Here is a 2090-nt window from a genome sequence, read left to right on the forward strand (position 1 = left end):
GACGCGGGCAGCTCGCCTGGCGCAGGTACGGGGCACGGGAGAGTGGTCATCATCGTCATCGTCATCGTCATCATCATCGTCGTCGTCATTGTCATCGTCATCATCATCATCCTCACCCTGCTCCTTCCTCGCCCTGCTCCTTCCTCGCCCTGCTGCTCCCCCCTCCCTGCTCCTTCCTCGCTTGGCACAGGTACGGGGCACGGGAGTGTGGTCATCATCGTCATCATCATCGTCATCATCATCATCATCATCCTCGCCCTGCTCCTTCCTCACCCTGCTCCTTCCTCACCCTGCTGCTTCCCCATCCTTGCTCCTTCCTCGCCTGGCACAGGTACAGGGGCACGGGAACGTCATCGTCATCATCATCATCGTCGTCATCATCATTGTCATCATCATCCTCACCCTGCTCCTTCGTCGCCCTGCTGCTTCCCCATCCCGCTCCTTCCTCGCCTGGCACAGGTACGGGGCACGGGAGAGCAGTCATCATCGTCATCATCGTCATCATCGTCATTGTCATTGTCATCATCGTCGTCGTCATTGTCGTCATCATCATCCTCACCCTGCTCCTTCCTCGCCCTGCTGCTTCCCCATCCCGCTCCTTCCTCGCCTGGCACAGGTACGGGGCACAGGAGCGTCATCATCATCGTCGTCATCATCGTCGTCGTCGTCGTCATCATCCTCACCCTGCTCCTTCCTCACCCTGCTCCTTTTTCTCCCTGCTCCTTCCCCATCCCGCTCCTTCCTCACCTGGCACAGGTACGGGGCACGGGAACGTCGTCATCATCATCATCATCCTCACTCTGCTGCTTCCTCACCCTGCTCCTTCTCCATCCCGCTCCTTCCTTGCCTGGCGCAGGTACAGGGCATGGGAGCGTGGTCGTCATCATCGTCATCATCATCATCATCCTCATCATCATCGTCCTCATCCTCACCCTGCTCCTTCCTCACTCTGCTCCTTCCCCATCCCGCTCCTTCCTCGCCTGGCGCAGCCTGAGCCCCGCCCGCCCTCACCGGAGCAGGTACGGGGGTCCTGTCTGATCCTGATCCCTGATCCCGATCCCTGATCCCAATCCCGATCCCGATCCCAATCCCTGATCCCGATCCCAATCCCGATCCCTGATCCCAATCCCGATCCCAATCCCTGATCCTGATCCCAATCTCAATCCCTGATCCCAATCCCTGATCCCAATCCCTGATCCCGATCCCAATCCCAATCCCTGATCCCTGATCCCAATCCCTGAGCCCCGCCCGCCCTCACCGGAGCAGGTACGGGGGGTCCTGTCTGATCCTGATCCCTGATCCCGATCCCTGATCCCAATCCCTGATCCCCGATCCCAATCCCTGAGCCCCGCCCGCCCTCACCAGAGCAGGTACGGGGGGTCCTGTCTGATCCCAATCCCTGATCCCTGATCTCTGATCCCAGTCCCTGATCCTGATCCCAATTGAAATCCCTGATCCCTGATCCTGATCCCTGAGCCCCGCCTGCCCTCACCAGAGCAGGTACGGGGGGTCCTGTCTGATCCCGATCCCGATCCCTGATCCCGATCCCTGATCGATGTCCCTGAGCCCCGCCCACCCTCACCTGAGCAGGTACGGGGGGTCCTGTCTGATCCCGATCCCAATCCCGATCTCTGATCCCTGATCCCAATTCCCGATCCCGATCCTAATCCCTGATCCCAATCCCTGATCCCAATTCCCGATCCCAATCCCGATCCCAATCCCTGATCCCCGCCCGCCCTCACCGGAGCAGGTTCGGGGTGGGGGCGGCTCCCAGCCCATTCCCCATTCCCAGAGTTCCGGGGAGAATCCGAGCTCAGCCCCGATCCCGTTCTGTTCCCGGTGCCCGAGGGCGGGCGCTGCCCCGGTGCCCATTCCCGTTCCCATTCTGTTCCCGGTGCCCGAGGGCTGGCGCTGCCCCGGTGCCCATTCCCGATCCCGTTCTGTTCCCGGTGCCCGAGGGCGGGCACTGCCCCGGTATCCGTTCCCAGCCCCGGTGCCCGTTCCTGTGCCCGTTCCCGTTCTGTTCCCGGTGCCCGAGGGCGGGCACTGCCCTGGTGCCCATTCCTGTTCCCATTCTGTTCCCGGTGCCC

Source organism: Corvus brachyrhynchos, unplaced genomic scaffold (genome assembly GCF_000691975.1).
Source record: "Corvus brachyrhynchos isolate BGI_N302 unplaced genomic scaffold, ASM69197v1 scaffold308, whole genome shotgun sequence".
NCBI lineage: Eukaryota > Metazoa > Chordata > Aves > Passeriformes > Corvidae > Corvus > Corvus brachyrhynchos.